Source organism: Protopterus annectens, chromosome 6.part0 (genome assembly GCF_019279795.1).
Source record: "Protopterus annectens isolate FY-2018-M chromosome 6.part0, PAN1.0, whole genome shotgun sequence".
Lineage (NCBI taxonomy): Eukaryota > Metazoa > Chordata > Ceratodontiformes > Protopteridae > Protopterus > Protopterus annectens.
The window spans coordinates 425,469,201-425,481,692 of NC_056737.1; the positions used below are offsets into that span (position 1 = coordinate 425,469,201).

The following is a 12,492-nucleotide window of genomic DNA, read 5'->3' on the forward strand; positions in this document are numbered from 1 at the left end:
CCATGGAGTCCTTTGGAACCGAGAACAGAGGTAAAACATAGGTTCATAGATTAGTACTAGGCTAACTGCCCTTGTGAGCCATTTTAAGCCTAGCCAATTATCCCCTGAGAGGGTCAAACCCTGTACCTTGTGTTTGTAAGGCAAACACCTTAACCATTAGGTCATCCTCCCAACCCATCTGTCAATTCCCTGGAAAATGGAGGAACCGAAGACCTAGGCTTTTTGGTAGTCTGCACCGATGGGGATGTAGGCACTGATAAATGCCCACTTTTCTCCCTCCAGAACTTCAGAAAAGACAAGAGACTTCAGTATCAATCAAATATCTGCAATTCAGATATGGCCTCACTGAAAGCAGATGGTAGAAGCCCTTTAAGGATCAACTTGTTCTTCCTCTCCACGAAGGCCCTATGCCTAAACAAGTGACAGATGGAGCAGTCCTCCTGGAGATGGAGAGGCCCAAAACAGTATGCATACAGTAAATGTGCATCGGAAAAAGGAATTTTATGTCCACATTTCTGGCATCTCCTAAAGCCGGAAGGGGCTTTAGGTTTACCTATGATTGGCACAAAGTTATATTATATATACACATACACACACATATATATATATATATTTATACACATATATATATATACATATATATACATACACACACACACACACACAAAACTGCGGTGGTGGTGCTGCGGTAGTGTTGTCGCCTCACAGTAAGACGTTGTCCTGTTCGATTCTTAGCTAGAGCGTCTTCTTTGTGGAGACATGCGTGAATGGGCGTACCTTTGTTGAAGGTTGTGCGTCAGGGCTGGCAACTCGGCATGTAAAAATCGACTGCCAATTATTAGCGGACCGGAGTTCCACTGTGGCGACCCCTAACCGGGAAAAGCCGAAAGACAACACATATTTTATATATGTACATACACACATATACACACACACAAACAGAAGAAGCCTCACACAATAGGAATAACCAAGTCTTAAAACTTTTTTTTCAATAGTAAAAAAGTTTCACGGAAAGTACGATCAGCAATGACAGTCAAGATTACACGAGTGTAAAGAAGATATAAAATACTGTGAACGGAAAACAAGGGAGAAGGAATATAAAATATAACGAAGTGCAGAGAAAAAGAGTAAGGGTCGGTAGATGATTATATATTATATGCATTTGATAGTATATATAGTTGTGGGCATGTACCTCATTAATTTGTTCACTGTATTTCTTCACTAATTCTTTCTACCTTTGTCTACCTATCAAAATAGGCTTAATAGATATGTGCTCATTCAGACCAGGGTATGTGGACGCATTCAGTTTAATTTGCCACCTTACCTCCTTTTCACCTAATTTGTTCTTGATATCCCCTCCCCTTAAATTCAATTTAATTACTTCTAAAATTCCAAAACTAAATTCCTTACAACCAGAATTATCCTTTAGATGTTTCCATAATGCGTTGTTATAATCCCTATTTCTAATACTATAAGTATGGTCGTATATCCTATTCCTTAGACATCGGGTAGTCATACCCACATAAAAACATGGGCAGCTTTTACAGGTGGCCAAATAGACTAAATTAGATGTCCTACAATTCCCCTTTTGATATTTAATTCTGGTACTGTTATAATTGGATAGCACTATCTCCTCAGTTTCAACAATGAACTTGCATTGTTTGCAATTACCACACCTAGTGGTGCCCCCCCGCCTACCTTTCTCCACATCATTCACAACCTTCTTTTCTAAAAGAGCCTTCATATTATTCCCTTTCCTTGTAACAAACAATGGCCCATTCCCCACAATTTTGAACATCCTATCATCTACCCTTAGTGTGTTCCAATTATTACGAATGATTTTCATAACATCTCCGCAAAAGCTATTATATTGCAGTACACATGCCATTCCATAATTGTTTGTATTTCCATCATCTATACTACCGTCTTCCCCCGTTGGTTTTTCCAATCCCACTCCCAAAAGTGGTTTGTATAGTTTACCCCATTGGTCACTGACATATCCTATGACTTCATTTATCATATTAGTCGGGTAACCCCTTTCTTTAAAAAATTCACCTATTTTGTCCAATTCAATGTCCACATCTTCCCTTTCAGAGGTCAGGAGATAGTGCTATCCAATTATAACAGTACCAGAATTAAATATCAAAAGGGGAATTGTAGGACATCTAATTTAGTCTATTTGGCCACCTGTAAAAGCTGCCCATGTTTATATGTGGGTATGACTACCCGATGTCTAAGGAATAGGATATACGACCATACTTATAGTATTAGAAATAGGGATTATAACAACGCATTATGGAAACATCTAAAGGATAATTCTGGTTGTAAGGAATTTAGTTTTGGAATTTTAGAAGTAATTAAATTGAATTTAAGGGGAGGGGATATCAAGAACAAATTAGGTGAAAAGGAGGTAAGGTGGCAAATTAAACTGAATGCGTCCACATACCCTGGTCTGAATGAGCACATATCTATTAAGCCTATTTTGATAGGTAGACAAAGGTAGAAAGAATTAGTGAAGAAATACAGTGAACAAATTAATGAGGTACATGCCCACAACTATATATACTATCAAATGCACATAAAGTTCTGTTAGAATGTAGGTTACAGGATTATTGGAATGGTTCAATAATAAATTTTATAAGTAGGTTATGTAAATATGTATGTTTTTCATGTTGCAAGGTTGTTCATGTTATCTGATTATTTAAAATTGTTTGAATACTGTAGGTAAAAGTAATGGCACTAGCACTTTAATAGTTTGAATGAATGTCATGTGATGTATGATTTTGGTATAAATGAGGTAAAGTTTGAATGGGAGGTAGTTCTGATGAAGTCATTGGATGAAAGCGCTTAACTGGACTTTTTATGCTTGTAAATTAAAAGTTTTTTACTCATCATTCTAGTGCTGGTGTGCTTTGCGGGTCCATAAGGAACAGTCAGTACTTTTCTCTGTGGTTATTGGTTGGTCGCTGTTCCAGTTTTCTGTTTATCTATATATTATATTACAGAAAGGATGCCAATAAAAAGTAGAAGCAATGTTCAAAATACAAAAATTGTCACTGGGTAACTGGGAGAGAAGCATTATGGGTAAGGGTTAAGCGCAAGAGTTTTTGGTGATCACGAGCTGTACTAATGGCAGAGTCGTTTCAAGTGCTCAGAACTGGACCCATATGTCAAGGATAAAATGAAAATCATCAGATGTTATTTTTAACAAAACTTAGTATAATAAACCTGAAATAGTAAAAAAAAAAAAAAAATCTGTACGAAAACTACAAAAAAGTTACCAAGAGTTTTTGAAAATAACTGCATCATACAATGAATAAGAATCAATAAATATAAAACCATTTCCTTATAAAAACAGAAAATGCAATTAAAAACAGATTAAAACAAACACTTTAGAAAGCAAAGTGATGCATAAATCTGCACTGAACGACACTAATCATGTTCGGGAATTTAGTAAGCCAAGCATCCCAAATGTATTCCACAAGTCTGCGCAACTTGGAGGCTATTTTAAGGCATGCGTGTAAACTAAGATTTATAGGCTACCCCTGTCCATTAGACACATAGGTGCTAGACCCAGGGTATATTTCTGATTTCCATCCCCTGATCCATGTTTTGTTTGAATACGGCTGCTAGGGAAGAGCTCTACTTTACACGGATGGGAAGCCTGCTCCTCAGTAGGAAAATTCTCTGAAACAAATACCAGTCCCTCGAACATGTCCTGTTTATGTTGCAAGCAAAGTTTAAATCCCTAGATAGAGCAAATCTGATATTAGTTTTGCAGATATGCAAACGATATGTCAGAGTGACATTCAAGGATGCCTTGTACAGCAGGCATAGGTCACCTCTCAAGTCTGTAGAAAAAACACATACAGAAAGGGATTGGACTCAATCTGCATAGGACATGCCATTTATGCTCTGTATTCTTTTTGTAAGGAACCTCAGTGAATGTATTGTCCGTCAGGTACATACCAGAGGGGGCACTGTACTCAACGATGGGCCTGATGAGGGCCAAATTAACTTCATTGTACCTAGATGCTATGCCCTTCCTTACAAGCTGTGCAATACAGAATGATTTCCTTACTATTTTTGTTGGTCAAAAGCACAGGTACTAACAGATGTACCCAAATTCCTGACTACTAGTTCTACTCTCAGGGGTGCGTTATCGATGAGGTCATTTCCTAGGATGTCTGACCTCCCAAAGGCTACTATTATACACTTCTTGGCTGGCAAACCACTCCAACTGTGAGTAAAAATAGCATTCCCAAACATGAACTACCCAGGCCTTTTGCTGTAACCAATTGCACATTATACAGTGCATTTGTGGGTACTGTGGAGATTATCAAAAACCCTTGGGAAACATCTTGGCCCCCATAAACAAAACACACAGGATCTCGAAGATTATGTTAAGCATGGTCTGACATGTTGGTAAAGGGCAGGAGTCAACATGATATATACAGTGAAAAGAGCCCTACCACGACCAGGATGGAACCTTGAGAATCCTTTAAATATCCAAGTGGAACAGGAATATGCAGTCATGACCTGCTTTGGTCTTTTTCTACAAGCAGTCCTTGAACCACAGGAAACAACAAGCAGCAAGGTCCAAGGACTGAACGTCGGAAAGTAGATGACCACAGCTGACCACAAAGACTTTGTCAAACGTGGGGCGCATGGGTCTATTTTTCAAGTGGATAGCTGACAAAAAAGGGCAACTCTCAGGTCATGCTAATGCTATAACACTTCTAGAAACTATAGTTCCTCATAGACATAATACTAAGGGGATGTCAAGTGAACAGACACTTCAAATTTAGCACTGACAAGTAACAAAATGGGAGGGGGGGGGTAACCACAGGCACACTTCAGGTTAATGCCTTTGAGACAGGAAAAAAGGCAGAAGCATTTTAAAGTGCCAAACATGAAACTTCCACTTCTATAAACAGGTAAGATAAGGGTGGTCTTCTCTAGAGGGAATTAATTTCTCAAATGACAAATCAGACTGGGAAGCTAAGTTCAACTTTCAAATCCTCAGTAGAGTATCTCTGTACAAAAGATAAAATGATCCAACAACTACTGATCTTGTAGTAACATGAAAGGTTATTGACCCAACTGAAAATAAGCATGCCAGCAAGAGTTAACACATTTAGCTTAAAAAAAAAAAAAAAAAAAAAAACAGTTCTACTTGCATATCACAGAATGATCTGAAAAAAACTAATCCAGGAATTAACTCTCACTTTCTCACAACAGCTGAGGCACACAAAGATTGTGCTACATTTTTCAGCACAGAATGTGAAGACAAACCTTTTAACAAGTTCAACTCCATTAAATCAGGAAGTGTGTGTGTGGAAATTCCTAAAATTAGTCACTTGCACACTAAACCCTAAAGCAGAAACACACAGCTGTCTGGTGCCCTGTGATGCCAGAATATTCCAACCCCTGTTTTAGAGTCTGCTGCCCATTATTGTCTCAAGCACCATGGGTTGCATAACGTAGGGCCTTATATACACCAAAAGACTACCCTCTCTCCACATCCATGCAAAAGCTGTAACAAGACATATATGGGCCACATCTTTCAAAATAAAACGAGCTACAAGTGCATGTGTTTTAGCAGCAACAGAAAGCCTTATGGCCAAAAGATCAAAAAACATTTTGTACTGGAAACTGTGAGAGTTAATTATGTAGAATAATGTCCTGAAGGCATGAAGTTTTAAGGAAAGACAGGAATGGAGCAATTTTAATACAATGTTGGGAGTGAAAAACAAAACATATACATTACAAGAAAAAATGTTAGTATGGCTAGTTTTCACTTCTTTTAATGTATACTGTCACTATTTAATATAAAAGTTAATAAAATTGTAACTAAATGTTAAAAAAATGAACAGTAATAATAAAGACACACTACCTCAATACCAATGCAGCTGCAGTAGGTTATTCTAGGGTCAGAAGGCCAAAGTGACTTATACAGTACAAGTTGCATTTGCCTAGTCTATTGCAGGGGCAGGCAGTTGTGTTCTATGCGAAAATGCTTGTTTAGTAAATGAGAAACATTTGCGACAAACATCGCCACCTCTAGTTTAAGAAACTTCAGTTACCCAGCACCACCAAAATGCAAAATCTATACTAGCTAACTATTCCTGCAAAGCAGGGACAGCATACCTATGCCCAAAAATAACATTTTGCCCTTATACCCAAATACAAACTGTGAAGTGGTTAACTCTTTCTGCTCCGAGAACATTAAATTTCAGTCCTTAAAATGCAGACCCTTCTACTTGCCTAAAGAGTTCAATGAAGTACGCATTATGGCAGTCTACATTCCACACAATGCAAACACTAATGAATCACTTTCTACTTCCTATCAGTGAAATTCAAGGAAACAGCTGACAAAAGAATTATCCACACAACTAAAGCTGACAAAAGAATTATCCACACAACTAAAGCTGAAACCAAATTGGTTGTAGATGTATAGTATACACTGAATGAAGGCCAATGCACAAAGTGCACATAAAATACTTCTTTAATAGACCATAAGCAGCACAAACTCGTTCACATTAAGCACTTTCATCCACACTAGGGTGGACTTCATCAGAATAACTAACGATGTTCATTAACCTATTTTTAAAAACTTTTTGGCGTCAAAAGTCGCTCAACAAACAAAGTTTAAAGTGACATTGTGCCCATTTTAAACCATTTTGACCATTCATATAAACCACTGTACTAATGCTCATCCCCTATCCATCAATAAATTAGAATTCTATAAAAAATTTATTAATAAATGATTAAAATGTATGAATGATAATGAACATATACTACATATCAAATGTAAAATATAAAAATGTAAAATATAAAAATGTAAAAATATATAATGATTATATAAGACTATGTAAAAATTGAAAGGCTGATTATTGGTCAATACATGGCCTCTCAACTACGATATAAACATATATATAAAACAATCATGGCTGACCGTATTTACACTACACAACATCCTTTAGGAGTGCCTAACCTACTTGGTATCACCTATATAAGCTCACACATTTGTGGAAATACATACATATAAATAAATACATACCCAAAGACAAAATGTATATACCAACACAGATATATATACCAATTGTAAATGTGTACATGGTGGGGTGAATCCTAACTAAACTAGCATAATTGCAAAATAGGTTTTATGGTGATGTACTCATTAAGTCCTGGTTCTCTAGCGGCATCAGTTAATATTTGCCACGTAATTTCTTTCCTACTCAAGAGAGCCTTTATATTCCCACCAAGTGGATCTATTGTAACCTGGTCAGTTATCGCAAATTTAAATGTATGTATATCACCATATTTTGCTATATGCCTATATAATGCATTGTTCATGTCCTTAGTTCTGATATTATAAAACATGATCATAAATTCTCTTTTTAAATTGACGTTCTGTCTTACCTATATAGTATCTCATACATGACATGCATTTTGCCAAGTATATCACATTTCTACTATTGCAATTACCTTGCCCAAAATTAATATTAGCCCTAGTAACATTATAAAGTCACCGCCACCATGTCCAAAATTGCATGGCACTGCCTACAAGAACCACATTTACTAGCATGTTTACTCTGGTCATTTTTAACTCTTACCATAGGTCCAGACTCTTTATGTTGGCTCCCATTTTGTGAACAAATATTGGTGCATCACCTAATAATGTCTTTATTTCATCATCCACCACAATAAGATTCCAGTGCTTTCTTACTACATTCTTTATATAAATTGACATATGGGGAGTATTCCAGTACGAATGCTTTATTAAATTGTTTAACAGTACTTTTCTCCACTATTCCCAAATTCTTATCCATTTCTTTACCTAATAAAGGGGGATTATTTCTTTCCCCATTCACCACCACATAATTGCCAACATCATTCAACAAATGAATGGGGTAACCCCTAGACTTGTACATAGTTTCAATATAATTAATTTCATCTAACATATCTTCATAGTTAGATGTCATATGGGCAGCTCTAATACATTGTCCTTTATATATGTTCTTCATCATGTTCCTACAGTGATTGCTAGTGTATTCTAAGTAACTATTAGAAAAAGTACTTTTTCTAAATATTTTGGACTGAAAACCATGACTAGAGTTCAAAATGTATGTATCCAAATAAGATACACCTATTGGACTACATGTATAGGTAAACTTTAAAAACTTACTTGAACTGTTTAAAAATTCTATAACTGGCCGAATACTCTCCTTAGTTCCATCCCAAATGTCATCCAAGAATCTGGAATAATAAATCACATGTTCATAACTACTACTAAATAGCTTGGTGGTTTCCCATTCCAACATAACCAGATTAGCAAAAATGGGGGCACAAGCCACCCACCCTTTGCTACTACCCTGGTTTGTCTGAAATTCTCACCTTCAAAGTGTATATAGTTATATTCTAATACCATAGACATCAATTCCATAACAAGATTTATGTTGTCACAATCCAAATTAGAAAACTTTCTTAAACTATTGCAAAACTCCTCTAAACCCTGTTTGGGTATACAAGAAAATAAATCTACGACATCTATGGCAATAAAAATAGCATTTTCTTTCCATAAATAAGTAGTTAATTTTGCCAAAAATGACCACGAGTCTTTAACTAGATGTGGAATATTGCTATATATAGGTTTCAACCATCTATCTATAACCACACCTAATGGATGTATTTTAGAATGTCTACATAACTACAGACCAGTGGCTTGAACCTTGACAGTGATGAAATGCTTTCAGAGTCTGGTTAAAGATCACATAGCTTCAAGCATACTAGTGACTCTGGACACATTGAGTTAGCATACAGGACAAACCGTAATACAGCAGATGCCATCTCCCTAGCGGTACACGAAACTCTGACCCACTTGGAAGGCAAGAACTACTATGCAAGACTACTATACATATTCAGTTGTGCCTTCAATATTGTCATCCCTCAGAATCTGCTAATGAAACTACTACAGTCAGGCATCAACTCCCATTTATGTAACTGGATTCTAAGCTTGCTCAAGGAAAGGCCTCAAAGGGTTTGTGAAGATATTCAATGATCCTTCGTATCCTGCAAACGGTTATGTTCTCCAGCCTCTCCTCAGGTAGGCGATACAGATGTATGCACTGTAGGACTTCTAGACAACAGTTTCTTTCCTCTCTCCAGACTACTGAGCTCTTGTGAAAGACGAGCTAGGAGGCTGTCAATGCATTCGTCCCCTCCTACCACGTAGTTAATTCTATTTATCTGACTGCACAGGTCCTTACATATCCAGATGGTGTTGCACTCATAGCCGGCCTTAGCCATAGGCTGGCTAGGGCGCTGCTGTAGCAGGGGCACTTTTCCAGTACTTATTTGGTGTAGGTAGACTAGAATGGGGGCAGCAGATAGTGTGGTAGAGGGTACCATGGAGCCCTTTTGCCTGGAGCACCAGTTGACCCAAGACCACTTCTGGTTCACTATAAATATTAAGCTTTTCCATGTGCAATAACTAACTGATGTGTATATTTAACGTTGGTTCACATCTTACCTTACTGTAAGACTCTATGAAGTGCAATATAAATCACACTGTGCAATATTCATGCTGACCATTCCATATGCTGCTTAGTTCTTATGTTATAGTAATGTCATACACGTTACTCAATTCTGTTTATATGTAAAGTGTGCTTGGTCATTATTTTATTCTATTTTTACTTTTATGATGTTATTTTATGCTTTTTCTCGGTCAGTTATGTTTTTGCACTACGAACGAAACATCACAATTTCGTTCAACTACACTGTGGTGTAGTTCTGAGTGACAAAGTTTTCTTTGACTGACTAATGCACATTTGCCCACATCTGCGTTTGCCTTTTCTTCTCCTTTATTAATGCACATCTGGCCAAGTTCATTTTGATTTGAAGATTTTATCACACAGACTGTGAATTTGCAATGAGCATAAAATCACTCATTTGTACTACCAAAAAAACAAATTTCTGTGGTCACAGTTTAATTTTTATTTTCATAGTTAGTGACTTCATGCACAACTTAAAACACTGCTTATAAAATCATGAAAAAAATCAAACAAATGCAGCCAAAGTAACTTTGGCAAACAAAATAATTTCTCAAGTTTAAATATGTCCTGCAAAAGGAAATGCCAACAACATGCCACTTTTACAGTTCTTGACCCGTTAAGTAACTGCTGAAGCAAGTTTCTCCAAACTTTGAACCTAGGATTCTTCTAGAGCTTTACACCTTATATTTCTCATTTACTAACCAAAATACATCCTGGCAAACCAAACTAAAAAAAAGAGTCAACAGTACCATCTTTTTCTACCTCTATAGCGAGTACGCTACAACATCAGTTTGATCTTCTGATCTTTGAATAACCTACTGCTACCCGGTGTTCAGATAACGGGGAGAAACTGGAAACTTCAGCCAAAGCCGAATTACTTTTGAAGTGTAGCACACAAACAATAATCATTTTATTACAATTACTGGATGCATCTCTAAAGTCCTACGCAAAAGCAACAGATTCACATATTCCCTTCCACACGGCCCCTACAATGTCATATGGCAGCTGCACATGTGCATGCAACAGAACACCTGCAATCCCCCTTACTGTTTGGTCACAAAAAGATGGAGTGTACTGGTACACTCTCTCTCTCACTTCCTCTCTATGGGAGAGGGAGCACCTCTGCCCAGCAATAATCCTGGCTCACTTACAAGCGTAGGTTCCTGTTTTGCAAAGGAAAAGACTTGACAATATTACAAAATACCTGCCCTTAATCTCTTTTTCAGTAGTGCCACTGACTCAACAGGTAGCACACTTGCCTCTCAGAAGGCTGCGAGTTCTATTCCTACACCAGCTACTTGGATTCATTTTCAATACTGACACTGTAGAATAAGGGGAAGCAGATGCTAGACTCTGTGTGACCTGTCCTTTAGATTAAACATTAAACAGAGGTACCATCTGACTTGATCCAGTGATACTTTCCCTCATCTGTTTGAGCTAACCAGAAAAACGAGATCAAAGGTTCAAAGCATAACATCACTAGACACACACAAACTAGTGAAACAGAATAGGGGAACTTGCTGTTCACTGGCCAAATGTCCCCTACTCAACAGTACTACAACCTCAACCCCCCCCCACCCTACCCCACTCCCCAAAAAAAAAAAAAAAAAAACAACACTGGCCTAGGGGGACTAATCTCATCAATAGAATAAATTAATTAATTTAAGTTATCAACCCGAGAGTGTTCTGTGTTGCTTATTTCCAGTTAGGTGTCAATCAAATCCACAAGTTGCAAAATATGCGACTTACTCACAGAGGCAATAGTTTACCAAGGATCTGGATGCAAACTGTGTGCTTCCCCATCATTCCAGAAGAGAAGCAAAAACCAAGTGACTTTATAAACTTGCAACTTTGTTAATATGTCCTTTCTCATCTTATACACTGAAACCATGCTTCTTTAGAAAAGCACTACAATAGTTACTACTACTGCCTCCACAAGGTTCTATGCTTGTACTGAGTGCTAATTACTGCACATCACGGTTTTTTTCTAGAATTTATTTGCTCATGTCCTAACCTGCCCCCTTTCTCACTTCCTTCCACTTTGTTTGGCATCAGTTACGTCAAACTGATCATACCCTTTAATTACCCAGCCCCCACCACAAATAACACTTAAGCTCAGTCGTTCATCCATATATCTTTATATAAAAGGTTGGGGGAATGAACATGTGTAACCTACCGCCTATGAAGGCGTTCTGTTTGTGTCACATCATCACCGCCATATTTGTTCTTTTTATTAACCCCAAGCACCGAGCATAAATTAATAAAACGGGCCGCCGAAGAGCCACTGTAACAAACATGATCCCACCAGATTCTCGTGCCCTAGTAACACGTCTGCAAGTCCCCATCCACTAACAATAAAGGGTAATTTCTATCCATGAAAAATATTTTGTTTTTAACGTCTCCAACACCACACAAATGAAATAATACAAATTTAACCTCCCTGCTAGTCTCAATTAAAAAAGAAAGAGCTCCTCACAAAGGACTGAGACCGGAAATAAAAAAAAATACACAGTAAGTGCGACTAGTGAAGACATGGATGTCCTGAAAAATACAAGAGAGAGTGAAAACAATGTGCAAAAGAATATTTTCTAACTGCAAGACAAGGGGCCCCAACTTCAGAGGTGATTTGTTAAAGCACCAACCGATCGGTTTGTCAGTTCCGTGTGCATCCCCCAACTCGTGCAAGTATAATGCTGCCGAAAATGCACGGCAACCACAACTCGCTCATATAACCAAAAGGGACACAGGACCTAAACAACCCCAACATTGGGACAGTTACACAATTTCAGGTCTCCCTCCGTTAATTTCTATTGGCGGTCAAGGTGGGGGGTAAAAAAATTGGGAACGTACTTCTTTTTTAAAATAGCGCCAATTCAAATAAATGTACTTCCACAACTTTAACAGCCCCCCTCCCACCCCGTTGCTAGGAAGCGTG

The 12,492-nt window shown here is 37.6% G+C and overlaps 1 protein-coding gene across 5 annotated transcripts in view; it reads right to left on the minus strand.

The window, feature by feature from the left end:
* Positions 1 to 12,492, minus strand: part of MTA1 (metastasis associated 1) — a 3,368,231-nt gene that overhangs the window by 3,354,635 nt on the left and 1,104 nt on the right. The window lies entirely within an intron of this gene.